The sequence below is a fragment of the Zalophus californianus genome, chromosome 7 (genome assembly GCF_009762305.2).
Source record: "Zalophus californianus isolate mZalCal1 chromosome 7, mZalCal1.pri.v2, whole genome shotgun sequence".
Classification (NCBI taxonomy): Eukaryota; Metazoa; Chordata; class Mammalia; order Carnivora; family Otariidae; genus Zalophus; species Zalophus californianus.
The window spans coordinates 139064135-139076425 of record NC_045601.1 but is presented as its reverse complement, the minus strand read 5'-3'; the positions used below and the strand labels follow the sequence as shown (position 1 = coordinate 139076425).

Here is a 12291-nt window from a genome sequence, read left to right as displayed (position 1 = left end):
ATCATTCCCCAAATATTTGTATGGCTTGCTGCCCACTTCTCTATTCAAATGACACCTCCTCAGAGAGGCCCTTCCTAAGCACCACATCTACAATAACCACACAGGGACGACTATGTGGCTCAGTCAGTTAAGTGTCTGCCTTCAGCTCAGGTCATTAACCCAGGGTCCTGGGATCGAGGCCGGCAACGGGCTCCTTACTCAGCAGGGAGCCTGCTTCTCCCTCTCCCTCTGCTCCCCTTGCTTGTGCACGTGCACTCGCTCGCTCTCACTCTCCCTCTCTCAGGCAAATAAAACAAAATAACCACACAGAGACCAAGTATCCACACACACTCACAATGACCTCTAAGCTGACACCGTAACTGCAGAACATAATTCCATCTTTCTCACTGCAATGTAAGCTCCATAAGGAAAAAAGGCATTACCTCCTTCTTACCACTGTATCTATGACACCTATAACAAAGCCTACCATAGAGCAGGCACACAGTATTTGTTGACCAAATGAATGAATTAATAAAATGCTTAAGGTAAATTTAGCTAGTCTTTCTATAACATAGAGGAGGAAATTCTTACACTGGATGTGAAGTTGAAGCAAATACCTAATAACCCTGGGAGTTTCTTCTATCACTATTAGTCCGTGAAATAAATAAGGTGAGTGAGAATGGCTAAGACCAGGTAGTGCCTTCAAATGTTACTAAAGAAGGACTGAAGGATTCTGAATTGAAGGACACATTAAAAGCCATATTTCTTAATCACATTTTTGACATCCTATACAGCATTGTGTATGGATCCAAAGAAGGGAAAGAGAACAGAGAAAGAAAGATGAGACGGGTCCACTGAAGTAGACATACAGTATCACACAGGGAAGAAGAAAACGTTGCTAAGCCTCTCAGTGTCGAGAGAAAGAAAAGGATTTGTACACCAATAGAACTAGAATTAGAACCCAGGCCTTCGCTCAACACCAAGCTCCCCCAGCTATAGCTCTGCCTCACTGGCAAAGCCCAAACCATGTTAAGAGTCTAATGCAATGCTAAGAAATAAAGACATTCCAGGAAAAAAGGGGACAAAGGAAAAACTGGCACTCAAGAAATACAAATAGCCAATAAGTACTGGAAATACTGCTCAGGCACAATAATAGCAAGTGTTTAAACAATAAATAGTTTTTTGTCTACCCCACTGATTAAAAAAAAAAGAAAAAAGAAGACTGACAAGCCCTATTGCTGGCTCAAAGTATGGTAAAACTGGCATACCCTTTTTGGAAGGCTTTCTAGCAATACCTATTAAACTTTAAAACATATGTATCCTTTGACCCAGCAATTCCATTTCTAGAAATTCACCTTAGAGAAACAAAGGAGACGAATATAAAGCAGAGGATGGTAAATCTGGCTGCATATCATAAGCACATTAAAACAACCTCACTCCGGGCGCCTGAGTGGCTCAGTGGGTTAACTGCCTTCGGCTCAGGTCATGATCCCAGGGTCCTGGGATGGAGCCCCACATCAGGCTCCCTGCTCAGTAGGGAGCCTGCTGCTCCCCCTGCTTGTGTGCGCTCTCTGTCAAATAAAATCTTTAAAAACCAAACAAAAAACAATCTCACTCATCACTATTAATAAAGTTTTTACTTCCAACAAGCTAGTAGAAGGAATTGTTAGCCGTCAGCCATTTATAAATGAGTAATAATGAAATGAAAGTTTGAGGCTAAAAAGAAAGCACGACAATATTTAAAGGTAACAATAGGATCATATGAAAGTTTTTTCTCAAAAGATAGAGGAATTCAAGTTTGATAAAGGGAATAAAAAATCATCAGTGAATGGGGTGCCTGGGTGGCTCAGTCATTAAGCGTCTGCCTTCAGCTCAGGTCATGAACCCAGGATCCTGGGAACGAGGCCCGCATCAGGCTCCCTGCTCAGCAGGAAGCCTGCTTCTCCCTCTCCCACTCCCCCTGCTTGTGTTCCTTCTCTCACTGTGTCGGTCAAATAAATAAATAAAATCTTAAAAAAACAAAAAATCACCAGTGAAAAGGGAGATACTAAAAATGATGAAAAAAGAAACATCCTACAGTAGTGTTACTTCCAGGCGTGATTTATTAGGACAGCTTTTATAGTATCAAATGCCCAGGTCCCATTCTGAATTAGAATCTCCAAGAGTGGAATTTAAGGATATTAACGTAAAACCTACCCAGCTGATTCCACTAAACATCCCTGATTGAGATCCACCATTCTCCCAGACAGAGGTTCTCAATCTTGAGTGCTCACTGTATTCACCTGAAGAGCTTTTGAAAATTACAAACAACTGAGGGGCACCTGGGTGGCTCAGTCGGTTAACCATCTGCCTTCCGCTCAGGTCATGATCCTGGGATCCTAGGATCGAGTCCCAAGTCAGGGAGCCTGCTTCTCCCTCTGCCTGCTCCTCCCCCTGCTTGTGTGCTCTCGCACATGCGCTCTCTCTCCCTCTCTCTCTGACAAATAAATAAAATCTTTAATAAAAAAAATTTATGTTTCAAAGGACATCATCAAGAAAGTGAAAGGACAAGTCATACAATGGGAGAAAATATTTACAAATCATATGTCTGATAAACATCCAGTATCAGAATGCAATAATTACACAAGTCAACAATAAAGACAAATAACCCAATGTAAAACATGACAAGATATGAATACATATTTCTCCAAAGGTATACAAATGGCCAAAAAGCACATCGAAAAGATGTCAACATCATTAACTACTAGGAAAATGCAAATCAAAACCACAATGACATACCACTCCACACCCACTAGGATGGCTAAAATTAATTAAATAATAAATAAATAAAACAGCATTGACTACGATGTAGATTAGACCACCCAGAAAGAAAAAGGATTAAGAACTAAGCCTTGAGGAACTCCAAATTTAACTGCCAAATAGAAGAGAACCAGCCTATAAGAGAGGCCAAGAAGCAGCAACCTGAAAAGGAGAAAATCTGTAGGTGATAGAAGGCAAAGGAAGAGAACATGTCAAAGATCAACAAGGTCAGTGCTGCTGAATGTAGACAAAAAGTAAAGTGAATGATAGGGGCGCCTGGGTGGCTCAGTTGGTTAAGCGACTGCCTTCGGCTCAGGTCATGATCCTGGAGTCCCAGAATCGAGTCCCACATCGGGCTCCCTGCTCAGCGGGGAGTCTGCTTCTCCCTCTGACCCTACCCCCTCTCATGTGCTCTCTCTCTCTCATTCTCTCTCTCAAGTAAATAAATAAAATCTTAAAAAAAGAAAATGTCTCATTGATTTAGTGTTACAGCATGATCTGGAGAGGATATTTCCACAGAATGATGGTGGCAACATTACTAAGAAACTAGGCTGCCTTTCTGAACTTTCTAATGTGTTAACACTTCACTCAAGCGTAAAAGGTTTGAAAATAAATGAGTACCTTGATTATCTGCAATTAGTCTCAAATCCTCTGGAAAGTCTGGAAAATAAAAACTGATTAGAAAAAGCGAGCTCCCAACAAGTTCACAAACCCACAGTAAGAACTCTTTAAAACTAGCTAAACGGGATTAGACTTCTTAAAAGACTGCTTTATGGAGCAAGGTGAATAATGTTCCGTACTACTCCAACTTCTTACTGATCGGGTCAGGCGCGTTTACATCCACCATTATTTGCCGTGATGGTGATCGAGCGTCTGGCCACAGTAATGAACACTACCCGGGACCCAGCACGACAACACGTCCGCGTTACTCGAGTAAATACCAACTACAAAACGGAAACTAGGCAATGAGGTAGGTATACAGATCTCCTTCCACCAGAAAAACACGTGTCGTCCCGAGATTCAGAGAGAGGTTTTATGAGTAAAAGGGAACAAAAGTGAAAAACCACAAGACATTGGCCCTTCTAGCCAACTTCTGTTTAAATCCTTGAAATACAAGTCTGTGAAAGCTACATAACTGCGAAAGCCTTGTCCCATCCCACAAATTCAGCACAGAAAGTGGGAGAACAAATGGAGTGAGATTTGACAATAAGGAACGAGGTCCCTTAAATATTCCTTACGGCCCTCCAGCACCTAACGCCAACCACTCTGTCCTCACTTCAGGCAGCGCTACCCGCCTCCCAATCTCCCGACCCCAGCTGGCAAGTCCCCTTTCAACTACGAAACAAACCAGCAAACGGCCCGAAAAAGACCGAAACTGGAGAAACAAGGCTCCACCATTAAAGAAGCTCTAGCCACACTCTGCCCCACACTGATCCACCCGCCACCCTTACCCAGAGATCGGGAAATAACATACCAGTTCGAAGTGAGAGAACCGCACGCCGTTCTGCGGATACGGGAAACACTTCAGATGGAGCTCGCCATGACACATACGTCCCGCCACGTCTATTTGCGCATGCTCGGCGACGGTGGCCCGGAGAGGTCAAATTGCATCATCGCTGAAAGTGCGAGTTCAGGTCTAACTTATTTTGGTAGAGATTACACTTGGAATTCCTTTGTTTGCAAGAGTGAAAATAGACACCAAAACCTCAGTTTCTTAAAATCGATTAATAGCCATCTTCTGCTGAGCTCTTACTATGTGTCAGGCACCATATTAAGCGCTTAACATAAACATTATCTCCCAACTTATTATTATTATTATTTTATCAAAGAGGAAACAGGGAGTGTACTTACTTGCCTAAAGTTACTATACTAGTTGTGACAGTCCTCTGTGCTGAATTCAATTTTGCCCAACTCTGAAAGAACCTACTCTTTTCATTACATTTTACTTTCTTCCTCAATCTTTTGTGAAAAGAGGTCATATTGGAGAAGAGAGTAGAAAAGGACAAAAAAACAGTTGGATTAAACAGTACAGATCATTTAACACCAAGCATTTTTGTTTTGTTTTGTTTTGTTTTGTTTTTTAATGCTTAGAAGGCAGATAAACTGTAAGGCAGTTTAGCAGAAAGAACTTCCACGGAGTATACTGATTCTGACCTAGTTGCTTTCCATGTGTTTTCTCACTTTATTATTTTTTTACCCAAGACACTGTGCTTGACCTTGTTTACTGAAAGAGCATCTCCACTTTAAAAAATGAAGACAACTGGCCATGAAGAAGACAGAAATCGTGAGCTTTATTCCTAGTGCAATTCCTTCTGTGACCTAGAGTCCACTGCAGTCCTCACCCAGCTGAATTCGAATTGTACATTTATGTTGCCGCATCTTTCACTGTAATCCCACTGCCTAGCATATAATCTTCCACTTAATGGAAGATAAGCATACCTTAATGAAGTGACTGACCCCCTCCCTTTCCCTGCCAAGCATACCTTAAATGAAGTGACTGACCCCCTCCCTTTCCCTGCCAAGATCTAGTCGATTTCACTTAAAGAAATTTTACTGAGTACACATCACTTGACCTCAAGCATGATGCTGGATGCTAGAGCTAGAAAGGGAAAAAAAGACAACTCCCTACCTGAAGGATATTTCCAGGTTATAGTTTCGGTAGAAAAGAGCAATCGTTGTGGAAGATGAATGCACAGGGACTGTGGAGCACAAAGGGGAGATTTCTCCTTCTACATAAGGGGGTCAAGACGCCCCATGGGGGAAGTAAGAGCAATGGAGGAAGGTATTCCAGGCAGGGAGATAGTAAGAGCAAATGTATGGAGGCCTGAAGTATAAACTCTTGTATATTATAAAAGCAAAAAGAGTAAAGGGGGGTGATGGTTGAGAAGGCTAGAGAGGCAAAATGCAAGGACCACATGAAGGTGAGCCTTGTTTGCTAAAATAAACATTAGATCAGACATAATCTTGGATGTATTAGGTAGCATGAAAATGTCTGAGCAGATGATTCTTTCAGGAGGTTGGGTTGGAGGACAAAACTTCAAACATGAATAAATATTGAAAACTTAAATGGAATTGTTGACTGTGAGGAATGGGGAAATGGAAAGGGAGGACACTTTTAATATGAATCATTTGAAAATTCAGTGACCCTACCTCTAGGAATTTATCTTACAGAAATGTTCACAGTTATACCAAATGACATATGTGCCAGGTTATTCTTTGAAATGTTGCTTGTAATAACAAAATACTGAAACCCTCTCTGGCTTCTCAATAGGGAATGGTTAAATATATTTATGGTATCTATACAGCTCTTAAGAAAGAATAAGGTTGCTTTTAATGTACTACCCAAGACATTCTTAAGTGGAAAAAGGAAGTTGCAATGTAGTGTTTACAGTGTATTGGTATAGTTATGGAAAATATATATATATGTAAATATATACATTGGCTACAGGTTTACTTTTCCCTCTATGCCCTTTTGTAACTGTTATTTTTGTACTGAGCCTATGTACTACTTATTCAAAAAATAAAGATTCATTTTATAAATAAAATTAAAATGGCACTTGATAATTTATAATTTACTGGTTTATCTATTATTTTGTAGTATCGAACTCTGATTTTCCTTTATGTTAATATTTAGACTTTAAATCTTTTTTTGGTGAGATATATATAACATAAAATTTACCATTTTGGGGCGCCTGGGTGGCTCAGTTGGTTGGACGACTGCCTTTGGCTCAGGTCATGATCCTGGAGTCCCGGGATCGAGTCCCGCATCGGGCTCCCCGCTCAGCGGGGAGTCTGCTTCTCCTTCTGACCCTCTTCCTTCTCATGCTCTGTATCTCTCATTCTCTCTCTCTCAAATAAATAAATAAAATCTTTAAAAAAAAATTTACCATTTTTGCCATTTTTAAATGTACAATTCAGTAATATTGATTACATTCACATTTTCATGTAGCCATACCACCATCAATTGCCAGAATTTTTTCATCCCCCCAAACTAATCTGTACTCACTCAGTAACTCCCCTTTCCTTCTTCCCCCCACTGCTGGCAACCATAGTTCTGCTTTCTGAGCATGTGAATTTGATCACTCTAAGTACCTCATATAAGTGGAATCATACAATATTTGTCCTTTTGTAACTAGCTTATTTCTCTTGGCATAATATCTTCAACCATGTTGATGTAGTTGCATGTGTCAGAACTTCCTTTTTTACAGCTGAACAATATTCCATTATATGTATATATCACATTTTGTTTATAAATTTTAAATTTCTATGCTTTGATTCTCAATTAGATTGTAAACTTCGTACGAATAGACACTCTATCTTGTTATTGTTCCTTCAGCCCACAAATATAATATTAAATGCTTTATAAATGTTTGGTGGCAGACGAACCAGTTTATGTGTATAGAGACACACTAAAAATGCAAGTGAATCTATAAAATAATAGTAAAGATTTTTGAGAACTTATAAGTGTGTGCCAGTAACAACAGTAAGCCCTCCATGTGAATTATCAAATGGATCCATCATAACTCTATAAATAATCCTATAAATTAGTAGTACTATTATTATTATTATTTTATCCTCCTTTTTAAGATTTTTTTTATTTATTTGAGAGAGAGAGAGCATGGGGGTAAGGAGCACAGGGAGAGAAAAACTCAAGCAGACTCCGAGCTGAGCACACGGAGCTCGATGCACGGCTTGATCTCACAACCCTGAGACCGTGACCTGAGCCGAAACCAAAAGTCAGCCACTTAACCAACTGCACCACCCAGGCAAACATCTCTTATCCTCTTTTTACAGAGAAGGAAACTGAAGGTTAGGTAGTCCTACTCTGGTCTTTTTTAGCAATTTTATATGAATACTTCAAAAGAAACAAACTGTATACTATCATTAAAAATGCAAATATTCACATAGAGAAAAACGTTGGAGAGAAAAAAACAAAAATAAGAGAAATGTGTAATAAAATCTATAAGCCTTCAGAATGACTGACTCCATTTTTTATGTTTGTCTTTATAGTGAAAATTGAAGAGAAAATGTAGACAATAATCAAGTTCGAATTCTTATTATCTCGGCCACTAACCAAGAAAGAAAGAATGAAACATGAAGATTATAAACATTTATGCACATATATTTTAGTTTTAGCTTATAATCTTAGCTTTTAGTTAGTATACTTATAAATTTGTACCAATCGATGTCTTTTTTACAAGAAATAAATCATGCACTTAATTCACCCTTGAAAAATGCTAAGGAGTATAATGAAATTTCTGTGTAGAATATTAGGTAAGTTTAGTAGAATGAAATTTAAAATGTATTAATCTATTTCTTATATGAGATCAGAAAAGTATGAGTGTTCTCAATTTTTAAAGTTCAGCAGGTCAACACATACTACGTGAACGTATTGTTTTTTTGTTTTTTAAATTTTATTTGTTTGACAGAGAGAGAGAAACAGCAAGAGAGGAAACACAAGCAGGGGGAGTGGGAGAGGGAGAAGCAGGCTTCTCGCAGAGCAGGGACCCTGATGCGGGGCTCGATCCCAGGACCCTGGGATCATGACCTGAGCTGAAGGCAGACGCTTAACCACTGAGCCACCCGGGCGCCACCATGTGAACGTATTGTTATTTGTGATAGCTTCAAAGCTAACTGTAATTTCATAAGCAAAAAGCATGAAGGGAGCACATGAAAATTGATGCTAGACCAGGGTTTTTGGTTGGATCTGATTGTCAGAGTAAACTCCCCAGCTGGAAACTATACAACTAAAGCAGCTTTTTAGGAAGGCTTTTCAGGTGTTGGTTTTCATAAAGAATTGAAGATCAGGAAATAGCTTAGGACATTATCACAGTATCTAAATACAAACCCAAGGAGAAAGATGGTGATAGTTGAAAGTATGTCAAAAGAAACTTTGCCCCAAATAGGTGAAGCCTTCAATGGGGAGAATAAAAGGGAAAGACACTGATATTCTTAAGTAAACTGAAAAAAGATTATATAAAACCTGTTGTGAAATATATTAACCTGCTGAGGGCTTTTGAATGAATGCTGAATTTTCTCCGTGTCGTCTAACCACTAGGGGTCAGAGCACTATACTTGCAATAATAGCAGCTTTTTCTATTCTGTCGGTTTGCACAAATAGATTTGGCTCAATCCTGTAATTAATTTTCTGTTTTGATTCTTCCACTCTCAGTATGAGTGGTTTGGGGGCTGTGCCTGTGGGCCAGGCCAAAGCACTGAGAGGCCCACCTCCCCTTGCCTCAGGGCAGGTAACCCACGCTAGGCCAGGGTGATTTCCGGGCTCTTTGTCCACCAGGAGAACCTGCAGCCAGAAGCTTCTAAAACTACCAGGTGGAGAACACCTGCCTGGGGCCCAAGCTATTTCACAGGAAAGTAGATCTGAATGATGAAGGAATAAATCAGTAAGTTCTGAGGACAACTATCAACCCCCCTACATCCAGCTTGCTTGAAGCGAGGTTTACTTCTGAGCTATTTAGTTTCATGAATAGGTAAACTCCCCCTTTTTATTTCTTAAGCTAACTTGAGTGGGTTTCTTTCAGTTGCAACTGAAAGAGTACTAGCTAAACTTCTTGGTTTTACATATTCTCTTGATTTAAAACAAACAACAAGAAAAGATAATTTGTATCTGTTGTCTAACTCCCTGATTACTTGTGTCTGTGGGAGACATAGGATGTTTTTTCTGTCTTTCAGTAATATATAACTCAATATATAATAAACTTATTAAGTCATAGAATAATAGATTTGCAGTGTATATAGTGTACCTGAAATTCTCAGACTAAAAAAAAAAAAAAACCAGACACAATTTCTGCCCTCTTAAGTGTTTACATGCTAGCAAGTAGAGATAGATGATACACAGTAAATATGAGATAAATAAAAATCATATGTTCAAAGGTGATAAAAATGGCCAAAAGTTCATAGCAGAGTAAGGATAACCAAGAGTGAAGTCCTGCAATTCTTAAAGATGGTGGTCAGAGTAGGCTAATTGAGAAAAAGATGTTTAAACAAAGACTTGAAGAAGATGAGGAGGTTAGCCAGGAAGAGTGTAAAGGGGAAAGGGACCTGCCAGTGGAAAGGCTCTAAAGGCTCTAACACCTGGTGTGTTCAAGAGATAGCAGGAAGATTAGAGTGGTTTGAATGGAGTGAGTGTGTGAATGCCTGAGTAATAAGAAAGGAGGTCAAAGAGTCAATGAAACCAGATCATGTACAGCTTTATGGGCCATAGTCAGAACTCTGGCTTTTCCTCTAAATGAAATGGGAGCCATTAGAGGGTTATGAAGAGAGGAGTGGCTCAAGGACATAAATTGGAGATAACTAATAATCCAGGGGAGGGCAGATGCTGTCCTGGACTAGCCAGGTAGCAGCAGAGGTGATAAGTAGTTAGATTCTGGACACATTTGAGGACACAGCCCATAGAATTCCCTGTAGGTTGGATCTAGAGTATGAGGGGAAAAAAAGAGAAATAAAGGATGATTCCCAAGTTTTTGGCCTCGACTACAAGAAGAATAAAATTACCATAATTTGGAATTAATTACTGAAGGGGGAGATCAGGAATTCAGGGTTTGTTTGAGGTTTTTTTTTTTTTTTTTTACCTTTTATTATCATTTTTTATTTTGAAATAATTTCAAAGTTTTTTAAAGTTGCAAAAAATAGGGGCGCCTGGGTGGGTCAGTCATTAAGCGGCTGCCTTCGGCTCAGGTCATGGTCCCAGGGTCCTGGGATTGAGCCCCGCATCGGGCTCCCTGCTTGATGGGGAGTCTGCTTCTCCCTCTCCCACTCCCCCCGCTTGTGTTCCCTCTCTCACTGTCTCTCTCTCTGTCAAATAAATAAATAAATAAAATCTTTAAAAAAAAATAGAGTTGCAAAAAATAGTACAGTGAATTTATGCATAACCTTCACCCAGCTTCCCCAGATGTTAACATTTTATATAACGGAAGTACAACTATCAACACCAAGAAATTAACATTGACATGATACTCTTAACTGTCCCAGTCTGGGACACTTCCTTGTTCTTTGTGGTTGTTTTTTTTTTATCTTGACACTTTTGAGGAATGCTGATCAATTATTTTGTAAAATGTCCCTCAATTTGAGTTGGTCTGATGTTCCCTCATGACTAAATTCAGGTATGAAATATTGGCAGTACAACTATAGAAATTATCGATACCATGCCCCTTTCAGCCCATCACAATCAAAGAGGCACATGATGTTGGAATGTCTCACTACCAATGTTGCACTTTGAACACTAGACCTCTCCAGTGGAAAGTTACTATCCTCCCTTTTGTTATTAGTAAGTGCCTTCTGTGAAGATACTTTGAGAGTATATAAGTATCTTGTTTCTCAGCATCCATTCATCCACTAATTTTAGTAGCCCTTAATGATTCTTGTAAGCAACAGTTATTACTGTGGTGTTTGCCAAATGATAATTTTCCATTTCCATCATTCCTTCTACTTTTATTATTAGATGAGCTGTTCCTTCCCATCATTTATTTATCTGCTCAATTATTTATTTATATTAATATGAACTCATAGATGTCTATTTTATTCTATGGCTTATCATCCATTACTACCATTATTTTGATGCTCCAATTATCCCAGATTTGGCCATTGGACTTTGGGGTGGCTTCTGTGTTCTTTTAACAAGTCTGCTTTTTTTTTTTTTTTAAACACTTTCTCATTTTTTGGAATCACAAGATTCTCCAGGCTCATCTTGCACTTTTGCTGCCCCTCAGAATCCGCCAATTCTTCAATAAATCGTGGTTCTTTTTAGTGAGAAGTGATATTCACAAACCAAGATGTGAGCACCAAGTGTGCTCATTCCTAATAGGCATCATAGCTTCAGAAGCTCAGTTTTGAATTTCTTAAACTCGAGATACCTCTTAGCCATCTAATTGGATTGTTAATTTGGAAATTAGATGGATGATTCTGAAGTCTAGGTGAGAAGTTTGGGCTGCAGACATTAATTTGGGAGTCATTTGGCATATAGCTGACATATAAAACCAAAAGACTAGATGAGATTAGCTATGGAATGAACATAAATAATGAAGAGAACCAAAGACTGAGGCCTGGTGCACCCTGATATCAAGATGAGGGATGGGGCACTTGGCTGGCTTAGTTGGTAGAGCATACAACTCTTGATCTTGGGGTCATGAATTCAAGCCCCACACTGGGTGTAGAGATTACTTAAAAATTTTTTTTTTTAATTTTTTAAGAAATAAAAAAATTTAAAGTTGAGGGAGAAGAGGAAGAGCCAGTAAAGAAAACTAAGGAGCAACCAGTGAGGTAGGAAGAAAACTAAGAATATGGTATCCCAAAAGCCAAATGATAAAGATGCATCACAGAGGAGAGAATGATCAATAGTGTCAGATGATGCTGATGGGTCAAATAAGATGACTGAGAATTAGACATTGGATTGAGCAACTTGGAAGGACAGTTTTGGTGGAATGGTGTGGGTAGAAGCTGAATGAAGTGGATTCCAGGGTGAAGGACGGAAGAGAACTAGAGATAGCAGGTATAGAA

General features: G+C 39.3%; 1 protein-coding gene across 1 annotated transcript in view; it reads right to left on the bottom strand.

Annotated features, from left to right (window-relative positions):
• CDKAL1 (CDK5 regulatory subunit associated protein 1 like 1) overlaps positions 1-4319 on the bottom strand; it is a 637141-nt gene extending 632822 nt beyond the window's left edge. Inside the window, 2 exon segments of the mRNA XM_027603153.1 lie at positions 3400-3438; positions 4253-4319. The gene's annotated coding sequence lies outside the window, so the exon portion shown is untranslated.
• Between the last annotated feature and the right edge of the window lie 7972 nt (positions 4320-12291).